Here is an 8,434-nt window from a genome sequence, read left to right on the forward strand (position 1 = left end):
GACTTTCAGAGACTTTTGCGTACACTTTGGAATTCAAAATCACTACTCCTCACCAGCCCACCCGCAAGCTAATGGCCAGGCAGAAGTTGCAAACCGATCCTTATTGAAAATAATCAAGACTCGGCTTGAGGGGGCTAAGGGAGTATGGCCAGATGAGCTTCCAGGCGTTCTGTGGGCATATAGAACGACAGTGAGAACTCCTACGGGAGAGACTCCTTTTAAGCTAGCATATGGAATTGAAGCAATTATACCCGCGGAAGTACACATGTCCAATCATAGGGTGACGACCTACCAGGACGAAGCTAATGAGGAACAACTACGTCTGAACCTCGACTTGATAGACGAGGTAAAAACGGACGCTGAGCAAAGGATGGCAAGGTATAAAAATCTTATGGCTAGGCGGTATGATGCAATGGTGAAGCCAAGGCGATTCAACATAGGGGACCTCGTCCTAAAAAGGGTTTCTTTAGCAACAAAGAACCCAGCTCATGGGAAGTTGGGACCAAATTGGGAAGGCCCCTACAGAGTCGTCAACTACAAAAGGCAAGGTTCCTATTACTTAGAAGCCCTTGATGGGAGGAAGTTGGAACATCCTTGGAATGTGGAACACTTGAGGAAGTATTACCAGTAGAATGACAGCCTGGACGAGCTCAGCAACTAAACTTTATTATTATGTTATTTGGTGTGGCTTTATTATGTTAAATTTATGGACGACGTTATAGTTTATGTTTAAATAAAGGCATTAGCCTCTAAGGTGCCTGCCTCGTCTTTGAACAATGCTTGTGATATGAATGGTATTTGTGGAATGTACATAATGTTGTGTAATTCACTGATTCCCATACTACATTCGTTTGAACTTTACCCTTAAAAAGTTAAAAAAAATGGATACAATTCTCTGAATACAGGGATACAATGACAAGCTTTCCTAAGGGAAAAGCATCAAGGCACTCTCGTCCAAATCAGAGGATGAAGCAAAGCCTTAAATCCCAAGCATACTCGTCCATACTACGGACGAGGTAAAGCACAATACGTTTAATACGTGGGCAAAAATGCATAGACGAGTGCATATTAAGCCATGGACGAGAGAAACGTCTGGCTATATTTTAATCCTATTAAGGCTTTTGTTGAAACAATCCAGGCTATGGACGAGTGCAATGAAAGCCTTAAAACTTTAAAGTATAAAAGTTGGGCTTTTTGTTAAAACAATCCAGGCTATGGACGAGTACAATGAAAGCCTTAAAACTTCAAAGTATAAAAGTTAGGCTTTTTGTTAAAACAATCCAGGCTATGGACAAGTGCAATGAAAGTCTTAAAACTCAAGTATAAAAATTAGCCAAGTCCATGAACAAGGCAGGTTGGTTCTTATCATTTTTTAACAGGTCCTTAGACCAGTATTGTTGGTTGTTACCATTTCACATGGATGAACTACATTTGAAATTCTAATGAAAATGGTAGACAAATATATATAAAAGATGGACGAAGTCAAGCAAGCAAAATAAATAGAACTCGTCCATACATATGCCACGAGAATAATGTTGAGTCAAGAGTGTATATCTAACGTTTAAAAAAACCCTTGCAAAATAAACTTGGATAATTGTTTAAAACCTCGTCCTAAAACCACGGATGAGGCAAATGTATTAAAATTACATAAAAGGTCACAAAGTGGACCAAATAGAAATACGTTAAAAAAAAAAAAAAAAAAAAAAAAAAAAAAAAAAAAAAAAAAAAAAAAAAAAAGCTGCAGTGGGTGACAGAGCTGGGCCCACAAAATAGTGTGAAAAATGTTGAGTGATTGTATTTTAGTGATGTGCTAAACGGGTATTGAGTGATGGGTAATGGGTGATGAGTGATGAATATTGAGTGATAAGTGATGAGCGATGAGTGACGAAAATTAAGTGACGAAAATTGAGTAACCAAAAAAATCTGGCCAAACAGCCTCTAAGTCTAACTCTAGCTCTATCACTCTTATTTACTACTATTATTTCTATTAAGAGAAAACATTCTATCAGGAGCTGGCGTAAAACCAGTGTTTTACGCCAGCCAATAAAAAATCGCCATGTGGACATTCTATTAAAACCCTCTCCAAACAGCCAAAAAGCTCACGCCATTCTCCTCAAACAAAACAGAAAACAGAAAAACCCCTCAGACAAAAGCTCTGCTTCCTCTGCTTCCTTCACGCCGAAACTCCACCACCGCCACAGCCTGATCGCCGGAGTAGAACGAAGAAAGAAAACCAGCCCTCAGAAAAAATCTCACGCCTTCACCATCTACTTCCTTTGCTTCCTTCACGCCGAACCTCTACCACCGCCACACAAATCGCAACTCACTTAACCCACTAAACAGTACAGCTCGCTTAAACCCCAAATCAGAACCAGAACGAGTTAGGCAAAAATTTCTAGTTTCCTCTGCTTCCTCCCTCTTCCATCCTCTACTTCCTCTTGCCCAAATCTCCACCACACCACACATCGAAGCATACCGCCACACAAGTCACCGGACTCGTTGCTAGAGCTTGTAAACATGCTGGAGCCACCGTGAGCATGGTGTTGCGATGCAAAGGTTTGTTTTTCATGATTTTCCCTTTTCCCCAATTTGGATTTCGAATTATTGATGGGTTTTTCTGTTTTCTGGGTTTATGGGTTTTTCTGTTGTATGCTCATATCTTGTATTGTTCTAATGAAAGATGCTCTGTTGGGTTTTGATATGATCTGGGGTTTGTTTGGTTTTTGAATTATTTTGGTTTTTCTGTTTTCTGATTGCTTTTTGATTGCTGTACGTAAAGGGTATTGCAAAAACTTCAGTTGAAGGTTTATTTGCTGCTGGAGATGTACATGTAATACTCTTATTTTTCACTTTTTGCTCATGGACCTGAATATCATTGGACTGTAATCAATGCAATTAGCCAATACTCACTTCTTAGATTTTTTATTTTCCGTTTTTTGGTCTATCCCAAAATGTTCCCCCACTTGAATAGTCGTATATGTTCCCCCACTTGATTTCTTCTATTTTGATGATATGTTTGTTCTTAGTAGTGTTTTTGTCCTATTTGCCCAGCTTGTCTTGTATATATCTGAACTCAAGTGTATTGAAAAGAAAAAACTCTTTTTTTTTTTTTTTTTTTTTTTTTTTAGCAGTGTTTTTGTCTTGATTCTTTTTTTTTTTTTTTTTTTTTGTTTTTAGCAGTGTTTTTGTCTTGATTCTAGGCTTGTTATGTATTTTTCTAGGTTTGTTATGCATATTCCTGAAGTCGATTGTATATTTCTAGGCTTGTTTTGTATGTTTTTGAATTTGTTAGTCATAGTCTTTTTCTTTGCATAGAACTTAAGCTCACCTGTTTGTTTTGATGTTATTTTAATAGGATGACAAAAATTCCTCTCAGGGCATGGATACTGTGGTTGATTGGGTACCTTTCGGTTGGCATGGAGTTTGAGACTAAGTAGCATGGCTACTTCCACAATGTGGTTGATTTTGAAACTTAGTTGCATAAATAGTGAGGAATTTGGCTATGTTACTTATAAAAATTTTTTGTATTCTACATTGGCTTTGATATGACACAGGCTTGTCTGAAGTTGCAAGGAGTGCATGTTGCTAATGCTGATAGAGTGCGTATTGCTAATGTTGATAAGGGCGCAGAGATAAGTGATGGCTGATAAGGCATGCCTGCTAAGGATAGAATGCTTGTTGGTTGCCCAGTTTTGGTCAGATTTAGGTCAAATTATCAAACTTGGTCAGATTATCAAATTTTGGTCAGATTATCAAACTTGGATATGCATCTGCATTTTTTAAAATTGCAGACAAGTGTAAATTGCAACTTTGTACAATGGATTGATGGAGAAATTTGTACCAGAGCTAAGCAAAGTATCACTGGATTAATCCGAAAGGCTAACAAGTTGGAAGCTAAAATTCTGCAGTTAGAGAAGGCTAATTAGTTTGGCAATGTGAAAGCAAATGGCCAAGGACTTGTATTTAGAATAGGTGAATTGTAGTTTAGTTATTGTAAAAGATTGTAGTGACAATTGTTTTGAAAAAGTAGTCAATTTCTTATCTTATTTGATGTAATCAAAATTGTAAATTTGTAATGGCCACTCATTATAATATATTGTGATGGAAATTGAAATGCATTTCTTGCAATGGAATTTGGCATTTAGTTGATTTGCCTTAATATTGTTCAACAGCTTGTTCAACATAAACACCACATAAGCTTGTTCAGTATCACCATCATATTGCTCAATAGCTTGTTCAACAAAAACACCACATAAGATAAATAAATTTAGTCGAGTTGCTTTAATATTTAGTTGTTAACATAAAGGTTTTGTAAACTATTATCCAACAAAAAATAGGATACTTATGTCCAGTATCACCATCATATAAGCTTATGAAAGGCTTTACAAGACAGTGACTAGTAATGTTTATCAAACCAAAGGTCCTACCTAAGATCAACATAAAATTGGTTACTTTTGTCCATTAACACCATCAAATAAGCTTATGTACAGCTGTACAAAACAGTAACCATAAAAGGTTCAAACAATCAAAGGTCCTAATATATAAAAGGTCCTATAAAACTAGCACTGCTACTGCCCTTCAATCTTTTCCAGCTCAATTTCTAGCTCTTCCTTTTCCAGCACCAGTTCCAATTCCTTTTCCAGCTCCAACTCCTTTTCCATATCTACCAACTCAACTACTTCCAGCAACACTTGTTTGGGCTGAGACCTATAATAATAGATAAATTGGACCATATGGTAAGCATGTATGCCCAACAAGATCAATGACCAAAATACTGGCAATATGCAAATAGCAAGCTCAACGTGTAGTATATATATAATTTGAAGTTAGATAGTAAAGAAACCACAAGACATAAAAGCAAACTTCTAAATTAATTATATCCAAACCATATCCATTGAAGATACATTGCCCTTCAAATCATAACTCTCTCTCAAATGCCATTATCAATTTATTTTACAAATAACAACACAAATATTATTTTTTTTCTTAGTGAGTTAAGCATGAACCCAATGAGTCATGAACCTACAACATCTCACATACTAAAAAAAAATTAAAATGAACAGCATAACAAAGGGATAATCGATGTTTGTTCAAATAACTGTAGTCACATTAGAATATAAATTAAAATAAAGCTGATGCATGATGATTGTCCTGTACAAGGGAAGTTAATATTTGAATAGAGAGTAGAGAGGGTTACGTGTCAATTACCTGAGGTTTTATAACTTCCTGAACATTCTGTAGTGCAAAACTTTGAGGTGGTCCAGGCTGTAGAACATGTCAGTTGTGAACACTTCCTGGATTGGATGTTAGTTGTGGCTTTTTATTCTTTATGTTCAGTTTGTGACTTGATTGATTATTGTACTTGGGGCGATTGATTGTAATGTCCCCAATTGTATACATCCTATATGCTTGGGTAACTATTTTTTTGGTATCAATAAAGTTCCATTACTTATCCAAAAAATGGCATAATACTAATAGTAATACCATTAAAAAAAAAGGGAAAAAATACATAAACCCCATGTGTTTTCTAACTAAAAGTGTAAAACATAGAACCCCATTTCCATTCCTTTTCTTCTTTTTTCCTTTCCATTTCTTAATCAACCTATATGGCTACCTAATGTACAACAGACACTCACAACTTGGCCATTTCAAATTAGTTTTTCATTTTGTTATGAATAAATAGCCTATTAAGGAAGAACAAACTTGAAGTGCCCCCAAATGTGAGTCTTTCTTTCTTTTTTTTCTAAGCCAAATTTGGTATACAGTAGAGAGTAAACAAAGAAATATTACTAGTTGTATCAGAGATCTACACAAGACATGACCCAAAGAAATGTGAGTAATCATATAGAACTAAAATTCAGAGATCTACAGCCACTACCACCAGAGAAATGAAAACAACGAAAACACAATAGATAGTTTAAGCAAAATGAGTCCATATAGCTGATTATCAAAACATCTGTCATTTTTAACATAATTAATTAATTAATTAATAATTAACAAAACAAAGGAACAGAAATGAAATTTGGATCCAAGATCTACTACAGCAAACTGTGGTCCGTTAAAATTCTGAGAAAATGCAGTAATATTAAATTAAAAAAAAAAAAAAAAGGAAGTTTCTGAGTAAATGAATCTACCACTAGTAACTAACTTGTTCCCTTTACATACATTACATTACTCCAGTATTTCAGACACCAAACACAGCCAGCCCAACATGATATGTAAGTAAGTATTAACATAAAGAATCCAGACTAGCTGGAAAAAGAGAAAAAAAAAATCACAATCAGAATTTTTTTTTTTTTAGGGTTTGAACCTACCACTTAAGAATCCAATCAAAACTCATGAAAATACCAAAAAACAACAAAACCCATGCCAAATCAACCAAACCTATACTAATATGAACAGATTGATATACAAAAAAATTATCCCAAACCCATCAAAATCACGAAATCCAAAAATTAGAGAAATAGCAAATCATAAAAGAATAAACCTTGAGTTCAGTGCGGCGGCGCCAGCTCCAAAGACGACGTGTGCAGCGGCGGGGTGGAGCTCCGGTGCTAAGAGGAGAGGAGGAATCTGATTTGGGGTTTGTTTGAGACTATCGTGTAATTTGATTGAGGATTGAAGGTTTAGGTGAGCTGTGATTGTGGGCCAAATTGGCCCCATAGCATTAATTTTTGAAGTATTTTGCACGAAGACACTGTTTCGGAAATAATCAGCAATGTACCACCTTTTTAAGTACTCGAGTTTGGTGAACTCGAGTACTACATTTTGCACTTCCACCGTGGCACAATGACATGGCAAGATTTTAAATATTGTGCTTAGTACTCGAGCTTGGTAAGCTCGAGTACTGTATTACTGAGGTACTCGAGTTCACCAAGCTCGAGTACTATTCTGCCTGAACAAATTTTTTTAAAAAAACCCTGGGCCATCTCAGCGTACTTACCCAATCTGTCACTCTCTCATCTATCACTTTCTCAATATCCCTCTCAATCTCGCTATCTCCCTCTCAATCTCGCTCTCACTTTCTCAATCTCCCTCTCAATCTCGCTGTCAATCTCCCTCTCAGTCTCGCTCTCACCGCGCTCTCGCTGTCTCGCTCTCGCTCTCGCCACGCTCTCGCTCTCGCGCTCTCGCTCTCTTCTTCGGCACCACAAGCTGTTCTTCTTTCTCTATTTCTCACGGCAACACAGGTTCATCACTCTAACTTTTCTCTTCTTCGTTGACCTCTCTATTTCTCTATTTCTAGTAAATCTGATGTGGGTTTCATTTGTGGGTTTGCTTGAGTTTCATTTGATTTATTGTGGGTTTTTTTGGGGTTTTGTTCATTTGTTTGTGCGTTTTGTTTCATAGTATTTTCAATAATTTGTTTTGGGTTTGTCTTTATTTTCTATTTCTGTTATCTTTTTGTGGGTTTGTAATGCAAATTATGTGTTTGATGAAATGCTTCTATGAACTATCTATGAAATGCTTCTATGAAATGCTTCGTGGACTCGTTGAATTTGGGTTAGGATAACATTTGCCGGTCTCATTTGGCACATTTAGCTTGTTTTATCAGTTTAGGATCTTAAGGGTTGGGAGTTTAGGAAGGATCTACCAAAAAAATGATCATCTTAAATCCTATTGAATCTACCAAAAAAATCAGCTAAATTATATATGTACAAATTTTTAAAGATTCACAATAATAATTTTACAGATGCTTAATAAGTAAAACCACCGAAAAGCACAGGAGGTAGCATGTCAAACACATGTTTCTATAGGCCTTCTAAGCATCTTTGGTGTCTTTCTCCACATGCTGAACCAAAACAGAAACTCCTGCAGTAAAAATTCAAGGCATCCATGTTAATTTGTTTTAAATAGGAAAAAAAGAAACCCCTATTCCCAGCAAGAGTGAGTGAAAGTTTTGTCAAACATATGGGGTCCATGTTTCAAATGGAAATGAAAAGAATGTTATTGATATGAATTTATAAACAACTCCAGACTCATTCTTACATTGCCAAACAAATGGGGTGCATATATAATTCATCTTGTGGGGAATTGTGCTAACAAAAAAAAACAAAAAACAAAAAATTCAAAATCAGGGGGAAAATGAATAAAAATGCAGAGAGGGGTATGGTGAACCTTAGTGAGAATCATATCCAAAGGACCTGCCCTTGCTTTTGAATCTCTGATCTCTATAAGAAGGTTCCATTACAAGTTTTTTTAACGATCTTTCATCAATATCTATTAATGATTTTTTTCACTTTTCATTACTAAATTTTGAATCAAATTGTAAAGTAATAGCATATTCTACTGCAATAATGCTATTATATGATTTTCTTCTGCAATTGAATATTAGACATATAAATATGTGAAGGCATTTATCTGAAACCATTCAAGTAAATAATATTATAACCACTTAATATATTTCACCTAGATTAGCTACAATTTACTAAAG

The 8,434-nt window shown here is 35.7% G+C and overlaps 2 long non-coding RNA genes across 3 annotated transcripts; one reads left to right on the forward strand and one right to left on the reverse strand.

The window, feature by feature from the left end:
- Positions 1 to 1,988: 1,988 nt before the first annotated feature.
- LOC136062935 (uncharacterized) lies at positions 1,989 to 4,118 on the forward strand. The gene is made up of 2 exons (XR_010624666.1): positions 1,989 to 2,556; positions 3,356 to 4,118. It is a non-coding gene; the product is annotated as an uncharacterized LOC136062935 (long non-coding RNA).
- A 158-nt stretch (positions 4,119 to 4,276) lies between these two features.
- On the reverse strand, positions 4,277 to 6,640 carry LOC111992058 (uncharacterized). 2 transcript variants are annotated; one of them, XR_010624665.1, is made up of 3 exons: positions 6,488 to 6,640; positions 5,209 to 5,417; positions 4,277 to 4,707 (listed from the first exon to the last, which is right to left on the reverse strand). It is a non-coding gene; the product is annotated as an uncharacterized LOC111992058 (long non-coding RNA). The 2 variants fall into 2 exon arrangements; XR_010624663.1 differs by lacking the exon at positions 6,488 to 6,640 and having other exon boundaries at positions 5,209 to 6,481.
- Positions 6,641 to 8,434: the final 1,794 nt, after the last annotated feature.

The sequence above is a fragment of the Quercus suber genome, unplaced genomic scaffold (assembly GCF_002906115.3).
Source record: "Quercus suber isolate HL8 unplaced genomic scaffold, Cork oak 2.0 scaffold_20, whole genome shotgun sequence".
Lineage (NCBI taxonomy): Eukaryota > Viridiplantae > Streptophyta > Magnoliopsida > Fagales > Fagaceae > Quercus > Quercus suber.